Source organism: Rousettus aegyptiacus, unplaced genomic scaffold (genome assembly GCF_014176215.1).
Source record: "Rousettus aegyptiacus isolate mRouAeg1 unplaced genomic scaffold, mRouAeg1.p scaffold_m13_p_1, whole genome shotgun sequence".
NCBI classification, from domain to species: Eukaryota; Metazoa; Chordata; class Mammalia; order Chiroptera; family Pteropodidae; genus Rousettus; species Rousettus aegyptiacus.
Window position 1 is genome coordinate 125,661,602 of NW_023416284.1, and position 13,954 is coordinate 125,675,555.

General features: G+C 34.6%; 1 long non-coding RNA gene across 1 annotated transcript in view; it reads left to right on the plus strand.

Annotated features, from left to right (window-relative positions):
* The window catches only part of LOC107513201, a 363,871-nt gene that overhangs the window by 159,215 nt on the left and 190,702 nt on the right, over positions 1 to 13,954 (plus strand). The gene's annotated exons all lie outside the window — the stretch shown is intronic.

The window sequence follows — 13,954 nt, forward strand, 5'->3', positions numbered from 1 at the left end:
CTATCACTCAAAGTTCCTAGCTCAGGGCTGGGCACACAGCTTCTTAAAAAGAATGATTTACTTTCTAACTTTCTTTTTCTAAAGTTATTGACTAAAAGACACTTTGACTACCTAATTTCTGATGTCTAATCCATCACCAACTCCTCTGTTTTATCTTTAACATAAAGTCTCAAATCTGCTACTTCTCTCCATCTCCTCTATCAAACCCAAATCTCACCCGCATCACTACAAAAACAGCCGTACTGCACTCTCACTTCAGCAATATTTTCAACTAATCCATTTCATACACACAGCCATAAAAATCCATTATCAAAAATCAAATGATGCTTGCTTTCTACTTAGAACCCTTAAATGGCTTTTTATCACTCTTTGAGTAAAATCTTAATACCTAACAGTTGTCTACAAGGCCATGCATGACCTGGCTCCCACCAATCTCATCATGGGCCACTCCCCCATTCTCCCTCTATCAAAGCCACATGGGCTTCCTTTAAGCTCTTCTCAGATACCTTGGTGATATGCTCCAGGGCCTTCATACACATCATTTCCCTCTGCCCAAGTGCTCTTTCCTGGCACTTTGCATAATGAATTCTTTCTCTCCGTGTGCAGAAGTATAATGCTTGCTTTTATTTTTCAATTCCTTCTCTTCAGAAAGGACTGCTAAGCAATTCTTTATCTGTGCCCTTTTTATTTCCTTCAACTGACTTATCATGATGGGTAGCTATTAGTTATTTTTAGGTTTTCTTCTGTATTATTTCTCCTTTATCTAATTGTAAGATACATGAAGGTAGGGACCATGTTTATTTTTTCTGTCATTATGTATTCAGTTCCTAGCACAATTGTTTGGCATACAAAAGGCACTGAAAAATATTTGTCAAGTGAAAATTCAAAAAGTGATATTTTAGTATGTAATACATGCCAGGTTCTAAAAATACAAAATAAAACAATTCTAGGCCTCTACTCCTTAGCTAGTATCTTCCTAACTTCATTTTTAGTGATAAAACGTTAGTTGCCTGGATTTGGCCATGGTGAGAATGTTTACACAAAAGAATTCAGCAAACGCTAAAAATCAGGGTTTTCCTCCATCCCACCCCTGACCCCTGCACAACAGCCAGTTTATAAACACATCACTCCAGATAGGTAAATGCATAATTATAAATTATGATTATAAATTATAATATGATGCCAAGAGCACATGTGCAAAAATGTTGTGGACATTTTCAACAAATGGTGCTAGGAAAACTGAATATCCATATATGAAAGAGTGGAGTTGGATCCTTATCTTATACCATATGCAAAAATTAACTTTAAGCAGATCAAAGAGCTGAATATAAGAGCTACAATTATAAAACTCTTAGAAGAAAACATTGAAAGGCTTCATGTCATCAGATTTGTTAATGATTTCTTGTGCATGATGCCAAGACCAAAGGCTACAAATGAAAAAAAAATAGATAAATTGGGCTACATCAAAATTAAAAACTTTTGTGCATCAAATTATACCATCAACAGAGTAAAAATGCAACCTATAATGGGAAAAATATTTGCAAATTACATATCTGATAAAGGGTTAATATACAAAATATATAAAAACCCCTAACCTCAATACCAACAACAGCAACAACAAATTAAAACATAGGCAAAGAACTTGAACAGATGTTTATCCAAAGATATACAAATAGCCATTAAGCACATGAAAAGATACTCAACATCACTAATTATTAGAGAAATGTAAATCAAACTCACAACAAGATACAACTTCACACAAATTAGGATCCCTATTATCAAAAACCAAAGTGACAAGTATTGGCAAAGATACAGAGAAACTGGAATCTTGTTGCATTGCTGGCGGAAATGTAAAATGATGCAACCACTATGGAGAACAGTATGGCAGTTTTTCAAAAATTAAAAGTAGATTTATCATATGATCCAGCAATTCCTATGTACATATCCTAAATGATTAAAAGCAGAGACTTGAACAGATATTTATATACCAACAGTCTTAGCAGCATTTTCACAATACCCGAAAGGTAAAGTAACCTATGTGTCCATCAAGGGCTAAATGGATACACAAAATGTAGTCTATATATACAATGGAATTTTGTTCATTCTTAAAAAGCAAGAAAATTCCAACACATGCTACGACATGGATGAACCTTGAGGACATTATGCTAAGTGAGATAAGCCAATCACGTGACTCGATTTATGTACCTATAGTAATCAAGGTTAGAGGGCAAAAAGCAAAGGGTTGATGAAGGCTAGGAGTAGGGGGAATTGGGGAGTTATTGTTTAATGGGTATGAATTTCAATCTAGGAACATGAAAAATGCTAGAGACGGATAATAGTGTAATGGTTACACAGCAGTGTGAGTATGCTTAGTGCCACTCAACTGTACACTTCAGTATGGTTTAAACAGCAAATTTTATGTGTATTTTATCACAATGAAATATAGTTACATAAATATGGGCATATGAAAGAGCAAGCAGCTAGATCTGGAGAGATTCTAGTGAGAGAATTAAGGACTTTGCAGAAGAGATCACTTCTAAATAGAAAGAAGGGAACATATAGTTCTGGACAAAGGAAGAGCATGTACAGAGGAAAGAAATATGAGCACAGCTGGGGAAAGCTGGTCCAGAGATAAGCCTGAGTTGTCACCATCAAAAGATCCCAACAGCTCTGAATCAAAGAAATGTTAAGTTACATTCTACTGACATGAAATTTGGCAGCCCACATGTGTTGGGTTTGGTTATTCACCAGACTATGTACTTGGCCAGAATATCCACTTTCCCATTCCTACCAGATATCAAACAGTTTGTTCAATTTAACCGTGAACTTGATGGTGAGAATTTTGATCAAGAACTAGAATCATGTTTTAGAGGTGGTAGATAGATGCGACCTTTTACATCAAGTTTGAATCCAGATTTCAACATTCAAAGACTAAAGACAAAAGAATGGATACCAGAGCATTCCAGAGCTGACTTATTTAGCCTAAGCCTGGGAAGAAGTCTTTGTTCTCCACTTGAGATGCATTCAAGAATTATTAAGTCTCATTACACTTTTTTTCTCAGTAATCAAAAAAATGTTCCTTTAAACCTTAAAGTTAGTGCTTTATCTTGCATGATTAATTTTATAGGTCTGTTATAAAGTAGCCAAATAAATCTCACTTGCTGTTGCCACTCTGAATATAAGAGTTTACCACAGTGAAGAGAAGTAAAACTCATAATATTCTCAGTATAATTCAGCATGGGTCCTGTCAGTACCATAAATGTGTAAAACAGTGTTTCAACACATAAAGCAATCACATAGCCAGACCTAAGAAAACTTGCTTCAATTCTTCTAACTGGATTGGGATGGTTCACACATCTCTCAGAGACCTGTTCTAAGGTCCAAAGTTTTTCTCATACAGGAACTCACCAAGATAAAGTCTCATTCACCAAAGGATCTAAATGAATGATCAAAGTGACAAGTTTTAATTAAAAAAAAAAAAGTTTGAGACAGTAGAGCTTCTTTGTTTCACTGTATCAAATACAGATTAAATATTCTGAGAAGATAATTTGCAAGCCTTCGGGTGAAAAGTAAAGGCATTTCTTCTGAACAAAATAATTGTCAAGTTTCATCGTTTTTCCTTCTTTCATACATAATCTCATTCAATCTTATTTTGTTCTTTTTTTCTTTACTCCATTACAATCTTATAATCTGCATGAGAACCTCATTTAATTAAACTTCCTCCACCCAGTGCCTTAGGAGAATGGAGGTTGCTTTTGTCTTTTGTGTTTGGTTTTTCCCGTAAGTATGTTGTAAAAACTATATTCTTCCTTCATATCAAAACCCATGCAGTTTCTTTCTAATTTTAGTTTTCCTCTGTGAACAGCAACCTGCAATCAAAATTTTGGCAGATAAATATATTACAGGGCTTTTCATTTTATGAGTGCTGCTGTCAAATTTAGGCATATAATGTGGGAAGTTAAACAACATTTTTCATACCAACCATTTATCTCCTCCTCCTCTTTGCTCCCATCAAACTGTAACTCCACCTCTATTATTGCATATACGAATTCCATTGTGTTTAGTATTACATCATCTTCTCCTTGAGGGTAAGATTAAATATAATTTACTCTTTCATTCAACAAGCATTTATTGAGGGCCAAGTACTAGACTATTGGCTGGAAATATAAAGAGAAGTCAGAGTCCCTCTCCTCAAGGAACCCACATTTTTCTTTTCTATCACATGTACTGTATATGTATATGTTTGTTGAATTAAACTAAATTACTAGATAAAGCCTCAGCATGAAGATGGCTGAAGAACCTTGGCCTAGTTAAATAATCAAATATTTCTATAATGCTCTTGCCATACAAGATCACATGCTTATTTCAAGGATCTCCAATAGCAAATGTCAAAGGAATTATGGCGGCAAAGATGACAGGTATACCTTTTGGTCTATCCAGTAGTACTGGAGGTGAAGGAAGAGCCCAGGGAGAAATGAACGGCAGGAACTGACCTTGTCCTTTTGCATCTATGTCTGTTTCAATGGCTCTACTTTATATCTGCTTATTCTACTTTTTGAACTTGACCAAACTCAGAATTCAAAAGAAGTTAAATTTGAGCTCATAATTCAAACTTTTCACAAAGTTTGAGCAAGTCATCAACTAAAATGATTCTTTTTATATCTTCACATGTTGACACACCATAGACATAGGGATCTAGACAGAAATGGAGAAGAAAACTGTCTAACCACTCTAGACAATTATTATCACAACAAACAATTTATGGATAAACTTATAGTCTTGACAGGCCTCTTAAAGCTTACTTATATTCTTGGTTGTGTTACAGATTACACCAAGTAAATTTTTTCATTAGTTTTCATTTCAGAAGTTCTTTATAGAAATAATATTTTTCAACATTTATTCAACAATTATTGAGTATCATTCTGTGCCAGGCCTTATGTTGGGTGCTACAGTCACAGTAAATATGACAGGCTCTCAAAAATTTCCCAGTCCAGGGAAGGAACAAACAATTCAATAAAGGTATTGATGGGGACAAGATTTTTAATTCTCCTCTAAATTACAATTAATTTTTCTAGCCATGTGTGTCTTCCTTGCAAATAAAATAGAGTATTAGCTAACTTGATTGCTTAACCTTTTGAGATACAAAATTGGAAAACAGGAAGAAAGAAGAGACAGAAAATGGTAACATGGGAATGAAAGGATGAAGAGGCTAAGTCAGACTACTTAAAGAAAAAGAATACTGTAGTGGGATGAAAAGAAACATCATATGAAGCTAAAGCTTATGAGAGCATTTCGGAGGCTGGTATATAAGCAACTCTGGAATCTAAAAGTTTATAATGTGGAGCATGAGAAAACAAAATGGAGAAGATAATTCTGAGAAGAGTTGTTATGAGGTTGGATTTGAATCACGTTTGTTGTTTGATTGAGAAAGAAAAGTAAAGTTAGAATATATTATGCAACCATTTTTGGCCTGCTAGGCATGCTTCTTTATGTGATTCTTTTCAGAGACTGAGCCACATGGGACCCCTAAAATTTAGCGTGCATTTGGAATACTGTCTCTATAATTGGAGTGTATAAGGAAGCATGAGCATTGCGGTCCACAGTCTGGAAATACTAACATTATTTAGCTAAGCAGAACTTTTCTCAGGCTGACAGGTCCTAATGGTTGATTTATTTCAATGTAGCATTATCTTGTAATGTCAGTGAAGGTTCTAGGAAGCAGGTGATGCATGAATGGTTGAGCTGCAAAAAAAAAGAAAAAAGAAAAAAATCAAAGGTAGATATTCAACAGAAAAAGATGGAAAAGGGTTAGAAAGGAAAGAGCAGAGCAGGAATTCAAGAGGTGAATAAGGTCTGAGGAAGTCTAGAAGAACACAGGGAGTTCTTCTAGAGCCTATAAGCTCTTTTGTCAAATACTGCAATCCTGATACTTGTTCAGTCTCTCCGAAGAGAAAATGCTCACAGTTTGATTTTCTATTCTGATGAAGGATAGGTGACTTGTACACTATTACATGAAAAAATATGATTTATCTTTTATTATCCTCATTGTAATTTTATATACTTTATATCTGTCATGTTTTCAACAAATACAAGATTGTCAGGTTTGGAGTTTTTTCCCCTTTAGGGAAATTAGCAGAATATGTTTCTGCCCCCATTCCTTCCCTAGTGATACAATATTATGGGGGTAGAATATTCTGGATCAAAGATAGATCAGCCATAGCATGTACAAGAAATTGCAAGTTGTTCCTTGGAGCTCTGACAGGAGATGAATGAACATTTATGAAGCACTTACTACGGACCAGGCACAAAGCTTAGTTTAGCCCTTAATTATAAACGTAATAATAATCCTAAAGTAGGTACTCATAATCCTTGTTTACAAAAGCAAAAGAATAAAATAAGTTGCCCAAGATCATGCAGCTCACAAACAACAGAATCAAGATTCAAATAAGCAACTAAATTCCAGAGCCCAGATTACTAGTCACTTGACTATACTGCCTCATCATGAATGTTCCACAGAGAGGTCTGAGCTCTAGGTCTGTGCATCTCTAACTAGGACATGTGTGTCAGGGATACATGAAGCCAGAAGATATATGTGGTCATTTGCCTAGTAAATCAGTTGTACTAAAGGATCTAGGAGGGAAATTCTATTCATTAGGTGAGAAAATATTAAAATCTAAGACTTTTAAAACAACTCATAGGAAAAAGTAAAGACATTCTGTGGATTAATTTGCAAATATTTCATAAATTATAAAGGTAAATCATAGATTTTGGAAAAAATGTCACGCTCATGCTCATTTTAACCTATGCTCCCTTTCCTCTGGGCTTACTCATCTTTGCCCTTTCTTTAGGAAAAAAAAAAAGAGAGAGTTTAGAGGGAAAAGAAATTTTCATTAACTATTGCTATAGGTATGAGAAACAAGGAGAGTTTCAGCAGCATTGTGGTCAAGTTTACAATTTGGAAAGCTTTCTCAAAGGTGAAGGAGGCATACAAGGAGAAAATCAGGCTTCACTGGTAGAAAGAAGTGGGTTATACACTGGGGCACTGAACTCACTTTTAGGCGAAGTTTGAGGAAACCTGTAGAACCTCCCAATGGGCAAGTCTATGAGGGCTATTGAACATGGGTCTGGCACTCAGGAGAATGATCTTGCACAAAGATCTTGTATCGCTTTCTTGTATTATCAGTATTCCAGATGGGGTTCCCGCCTCATTCCTAGAACTGTGTTTAGTACAGAGTAGGCACTTGAAAACAATTTGTTGAAAAAATGAGGTGGAAAAAAGAGGGCATATACTAATAACGTGTTTGATAAGAGATTCTGTTTATGCTGAACTACAAAAAATGTGCAGGATTAAAGAATCTTTTACATCTTTATATGTGCATATTAAATTAATGAATACTTATAGAATTCATATGCTATAATATTTATCCCTATAAGAAAGCTACTTTTAAGATCACAAAGGTTTCATGTAGTCTCACAATATTATAAGAAAAAAAAGCTTTGGCTTTAAGAATGCCAATTATTTGATACTTCTATAATGTAGACCTGTTACTAAAGATAAATGTTCATAAAGAGCTATGAAATAAGTTCTTTGTTAGAGAATAGAAACTTTTTCCTAATGTCTGAGAGGATTCCTGGCAGCCACTGCCAAGTGTGTATTCCAAAGTTTGGCCTTTCTAAAATAGCAATTGGAGAGTCATGTATAAGTACAAACCTATGTGTATATATACATATATTACATAATACATATATGTATGTATGTACATATATAATTATTTTTAAACATAAGACATACATATGACATATACGTGTACATGTGTATATGTATATGCTTGGATACACAAGTAACCCTTTAACTACACAGGATTAGGGGCGCTGACTCCACCACTACCAATACAGTCAAAAATCCTAATATGACTTTTGACTCACAAAAACTTAACTAATAGCCTACTGTTGATGAGAAGTCTTACCATTAACATAAACTCTCAATTAACACAAAGTTTGTATTTATGTGTTATATACTGTATTCTTATAGTAAACTAGTGAAATAAAACTTTACTAAGAAAATCATAAGGAAGATAAAATATATTTATAGTATTTATTGAAAGAGATCCATGTATATGTAGACCTATGCAGTTCAAACTTGTGTTGTTCAAGGATAATCTGTATATGTTAGAAATGTATTTATGTATATATGTAAATATCACAGAGTACAGATGTCACAGAATATGGTTTCCTTTTTCCGCTCTGACCTGTGCTGTACAATAAATCATTTGAATGTTTATTGTGCCTCTACATTTTCTCTCAATGCCTTCAATACTTTCCTTTTTTTAAAAAAAAAAACTCCACAGTCCCATTTCCTAAGAGACTTATTTATTTTTGAGTTTCCTGGTTGTAGCTTTATAGATTGCTAGGAGCCTGGAGCCTTTCGTTACCATGAAATTGAGTTCCAACTTTATGACTCACATTCTGGAAATCAGTTTTCTCAAGCCAGAGTCCATTTAATTTCACTGGCCCTGATAATTTTGAAATAAACTCATATATGCCCATACATAGTACTTTAGAAGGTATTACCAGCTTGGGTTTACATTGAATTCTATGTTAGCGTTGAAATTGGGTTTTACATTATTTGCTATTTTTAACTGTGTTTTTATTGAGAAGATAAAATTTTATTTTCCAATAAACTCATCATAAAAGGATATATGTCCATACGGTGTGACTAAACACTGCTACTGAAGTCTTATAGGTTTAGGCTGTCTTTCCTTCTATAGTAATTGTTAAGTAGCAATGTGTGGTTGGAGGACACCAAGTAACCTATTGTGATTCCCCTCTGAAACAACCTACCATAGATGGTCATGATGATGGTGTTTTGTGACTTTCTTCTCCTGACCCTAACTTCTAACCAGCCTCTCATTGTCAGTACTTCCATTATGCTTGCTGGAGCCCTCAAGCCGTGGCCCTGCCACTAAACTCACTCCATCGTCTTGCCTTAATTAAAGCCTCACTCCACTCTAGCACACTTGCTGCTTCCCCAGAAGTCTCCTGAAATGGAGAATGGTAGCTCTCCAAACCCTTAGCTTCTCAGAATGGAAAAGCAGAGCTCAGGTCATTGACATCCAGTGGTGCCTCAAACCAGTCTTTCTTTATATGGTCCACGTCCTTGGAGGTCCAAGTTTTCCAGCCATACCATGTTCCACCTTCCCCTTGTACTCAGAATATCTGAAAATTTCATGGACAATTCCCTCATATTCACTAAACACTTTAGAATATAACTGTGGTCTTTCTCTCCATGATACTTTCTGCCATCTTTCTGTGTGACATCCTGTCCATGCAATACCCAAGTTTCACAATTTCTTGACCTTCTCATCTTCAGTTATCATCTTCTCCACTTTATTTCAGCCATCCTTTTTATGGACAAACCTGGACTGTGGCATCACTGCTCCACCTATGAAAACCTATATTCAACTATTTCATTCTCTGACCTCAACTTCTTACCCTTTTTCTCCAGTTCTCCTATTTAGTGATTTCTTAGTATATATTCTTCATATTCATTGAGTTCTCCAACCACTGATGACACTTTTTTCTCCCTATCTGTATCTTCCTGTCTTCACCTCCTTTCTGTTCACGTAAGAATCCATAGTTTAGTACATCTACATTTTCTTGTCAATATTCTCAATACAGTAACATTAACCCACTATTCTTTTAATTGCTCTGGACTAACAAAACGCTAATCCTAGACCAGTTCATGTGTATACCCTATCTTTACTCCAAGGCTGAAGAACGTAGCTCAAGAAAAATCCTGAAAATACATTCATTGGTGCCAATGCGAAGAAGTGGTCTTCAACCCCACCCAGATCCACAGTGGTCCCTGACAGTCCTCTGTACTATTCCAATTCATTTTCTCTCCCATTCTCTACATGGATTTAAAATCGTTTTTGCTCTCCTAAAACCTCTTATTCCATCACATCACCTATCACTCTTAGCAAATAACTTTATCTCCGTCTTCATGAAGTAAAAGCCATCATTCAAGAAGTCCTTGAGCTTCCTACCACAAAACCACAGGTTTATTGTATTTGCCCCTGTCCTTTCCACCGTTCTTCCTGCCTCAACAGAAGAAGTATTTATTCTCCCATTCAAAGTTATTGCCTCCATCTGAATGCAGGATCCCATTCTTCTCAAACCCTCAAGAACTTGCTCTATTCATTATTCTTTCTCTTATGCTTTAGTCTTTCCCTATCACTGCTTTCCCCCCATCAACATTAAATATACTCAAGCCTTTCACAGTTACAAAAAATGTTTTTCTTCATCAGCCTCATGTTTTCCTTCAATTTAATCCAGCCCCACAGGGCTCTTCTTTGCCTTTATACATTTTATACTTGTACAGAGCTCTCTGGTCCTAACAACAATAGCAAAATACCTAATCATTTACTTTATCTTACAATATATACAGATTATTTCAGATTGTTACAATTGCATCCCCAACAACAAACTCAGCATGTGAACTTCAGTATTTCTTTGAAACTTCTATGTCTTTAGAATACATGTAGTTGAAAGTATACAGTCAGATTACTGCGTTAAGAGTTACTTGAATCAATTATTTTAATGTGTATAGTTACATTATCATTTGGACAAAAAGACTAATTTATTACTGCTTATATTCAATTTTATTCATTTTTAGAAATTTTATTTTAACGTATATATGTGTACACATACACACACACACACACACACACACACACACAAACTTTTACATAGTTCACATTAAAATGTAAACTCAGAGAAGTCTCACTCCCATCCTACCCATCCTACCCCACTCCCACTCACTCCTGATGTGTAACCATTTTCATTACTTGCTGGTATATCTTTCTTTCATATCTTTTTTGAAAAAATTACCTATCTCCATTCTTTTTTTCAGCCATATTTCTTCATAACTGTTATCATATACCTTCTTGTACCTACCTTTTGTCCTCTTAACAATATACCCTGACTGAAGTCTAATGTATCTTATACTATGAGCTTAGTTATATTTACTGTTTATTTCTCTATGTGATATCTCTTTGCTGCTTTTTTTTTTTACTATTTCTTTTTATATTTAAAAGATTTTGTTTTTTGTCTAATGGACATTTTTCTAATGTCTTTGTTTTCAAAAAAAGGTTTACTTTTCCCCTTCTGAGGCTTCTTCTATTTGGGTTTTCAACTCTACAGAATATATTTTGACTGCATATATTACCTACACAGCAGTGGGTTTGTTCTCTCCCTGCTCCCCCTCTCATTTTTGTGAGGGGTTAGTTATTTCTATTTTGTTAGAACACATAATGTTTGCATAGTCTTATCCTCTATTCTTTGCTTTAATTTTAAGTCTATGTTAAAATATATTTGATATTTACCATTAGTTCATTTTCCAGGGTTTCTCCAGTCTTCTTTTGGTTGTATAAAACTCACCCTAAAGCTATATTTGTGAATACAGAACTCCTTGAGTTCTCACATTTTCAAAAACGTTTTAATATAGTCTTGGTATTGGAAGACTATCATGTCTAGGTATAAAAATCTTTAGCTCACACTTTTTGTTCTCCCTTTTTAAAAATTTTACTCCAAAATTGTTGTGCTTATAGACTCTGATTTCAACTTGATTTCATTCCCTTGTAAGTTATTTGATCTTTTTGCCTGAAGACCCAGAGGGTTTTTTGTCCTTATCATTAAAGTCTAAGGTTTTTTTTTTTTTTTTAAACAAGATATGTCTCTAAGTTGATCATGTGGGAAGTTTTTGAATTACAATTTTTTAAACAACATTTGTATTCTATTACTTTATTTTTCTTATTCAAAGACTCCAATTATATGTATGTGAGATCATCTTTGCTATCTCCTATAGCTATCACTTCTCTAATTGTTTTTCTCTCTATTTTATTTTCATACTTTTGTTGACTATTTTACTTCAATACCCTTGCTTATGTTTTCCATTGATTCTGTTCTCTCAGACACCTTATAGTTTAGTTTTCATTCCTGAAATGATTTTGTCTTTTTCTTTTATTTCTTTCTCGGGTTTGTTTAATTCTAACATTCCTTTCTGCTCCCTCCTCTGAAATTTTAAGTTTCTGATTGGTAGGGTTTTTAATATATGAAAATGCTTATTTAATGATATTTAATTCAGTATTATTACCCTTCATGATCTTTTTTTTAAAGAATTTTAATCAACAGAAGTGTTTTGATTGTTATTTTCAATCTCCTTCTAGTGTTTTATAATTATTTTCATCTATTTCCTATTTATTTTTAATGTTATATTTTATTGGTTTAGCAAAAAAGAAATAATTCTATGTAGACAGGTGTGAGGCATTTTGTGGTTTACTAGTTTTCTTAGTTCAAGAGCAGCCTCTTCTGTTCGTATAATGAATCATAATTTCTTTAATAAATGGTGACTTTTTGAAGAGAATGGTTTGTATTTTTATTTGTGATCCAACTTTATTTATTTGGATTTTTATTTTTCATTGCATTTTCTCTTGTTTTCTTCACTACTAAATTCTTTCGATTTTCCCTGGTAAGACTCCATCAAGATTTCTATCTTTGATCGGAAGTACTTTCAAGCTACTAACTTTTGACTTTTACAAGTTAGTATTCTGATGCACAAGGTGATATTTTTTAAAAATCTATGCTCCATTACTACTAGACTAATATTGCCTTCTCTCTTCCATGACGTCTCCACCTGACTCTACTTTGGTGTGTGTTCCACAGTTGCCTTTGCAACTATTTATTTGCTTTTGTGTGTGTGTGTTTATTTCCCTTCTTCTATGTAAATAAATTTATGGTATTTATCTCCTAGTTATGTTGTGACATGGGTCTGTGTGATTTTACTTACTCTCTTTATCTATATAGTGTTTGCAAGATGTATGTAGAGTTTTGGATTCAGGTGGCTGCAGTTATTCCTAAATTGTTATGTTTCGTCATGTTTCTCAGAGTCCTATCCTAGAATTTTTCTTTTTACAAACTCTGTGTGATCTCAACCACTTTTATTCCTTTAATTTAATCTTATAGGCTGATTGCTGACTATCACACTTTATTGTTTTGATGGGCTGCACATCTTTTATTAATGACCAATAAGATATCTCAACCAGTCATACCACAGTTATCCCCAATTTAACTTGTATAAAATTAAATTATATGTTACTTCTCCACTTCATCTCACATCTGCATCCCCCACCCTGCCTTGCTCCCCCCACCCCCTCCGTCATCTTACTAAATGGTACTACATCACTCTCCCCAACGTACCCCGTCATAATCACCTAAGTAAGACAGAAAGTTTTCTATCACTCCTGGCCCCAGTTAGCCTTTAGGTATTAATAATTCTACCTCCTAAAGATCTCAAAACTGTCTTCTACCACTCTCCAAATTCTGTAGCTCAGAGTAGCATTAACTGTTGACTAAATTACAGCAGCCTCCTAACTGTAGTTTCAGCTTCCACTTTTGCTCTTCCATTCCACAGCCCACATAATTTTAATAAAACCTTACTTTAATTATATCACACGCCCCCTTCAAAATGCTACATTGCCTTCATGAAATAGTGTAACTCCATTAGTGTAGTCTAAATATAATCATTCATAATTTGATAACTATTTACCTCTCTAAGATTTTTCTCTCACCAGTCCCTGTTTTCACTTCTCCCCCTTCCCTATAAAACACAGAGAGAAACACTGTGGCAGATTATTACCTCTAAATTGACTGCAGCATGAAGTTTCATGTGCCGTTCTAGAAGTATACCACTCCCTTTCAAGAGGTTAACTTCAATTTCCTTTCTCCTAGATATGGTCCAGCCTTTGTGATTCACATCTAATAAATGAAATGCTGTTGAAGTGAGGTTGCATGGTTTCCAATATAGTAGGTCATAAAATCAGTACAACTTCAACCTAGTGCGCTCGCGCTCTCTCTCTCTCCTCCCCCCTTTCTCTCTCTTCCTCCCTCCGTTCCT